The following is a 768-nucleotide window of genomic DNA, read 5'->3' on the forward strand; positions in this document are numbered from 1 at the left end:
ACATAGGGCAAGCTGGAATGTTCCATTTTACCCAGGACGGCCGAAGCGGCGTGGACCAGTGGAGGACTACACAATCATGAGGTTTGATATCGACTTGTGTGTTTCAATAGGGTACCGATGGTATGTTTTGAACCGATTTGATTTAGCCATTCTGAAGTCATCACTTGGTTGAAGCGCTGAACTAGGGAGGCATCGTTTACATTACTTGTATATATTGGTTTTCGCATGCTCTACTAGGTTAATGTCATAGGGTTGGCTATCGAGCATGCCCAAGTGATGACTTGATTGTGTGCTTGCTTGAATTCTTCACATTTCATACCATCGGTTAGTTGTCGAATCATTCCTCGATCATAACCTTCGTTCTTGGTTCATGTATGCTCTCTTCCACATAGGGCAAGCTAGAATTAACTATCTTACCCAGGACCGCCGAAGCAGCGTGGACCAGGGGAGAACTATACTTTGTCTTGTATGCCCTCTTCCACATAGGGCAAGCTAGAACTAACTATCTTACCCAGGACTGCAAAGCAGCGTGGACCAGTGGAGGACTATACTTTGTTCATTACACCACAGTATTAAGTATGGTGTCCTCTTCCACCATAGGGCAAGCTAGAACTAACTATCTTACCCAGGACCGCCGAAGCAGTGTGGACCAGGGGAGGACTATACTTTATACTTCACACACTAGCCATACTGAAGTCATCACTTGGTTGAAGCGCTGAACTACGGCGGGGTAATCGTTTACAGGTTATAATCATATAGCTGCATGCT

Source organism: Anopheles coustani (assembly GCF_943734705.1).
Source record: "Anopheles coustani chromosome X unlocalized genomic scaffold, idAnoCousDA_361_x.2 X_unloc_71, whole genome shotgun sequence".
Lineage (NCBI taxonomy): Eukaryota > Metazoa > Arthropoda > Insecta > Diptera > Culicidae > Anopheles > Anopheles coustani.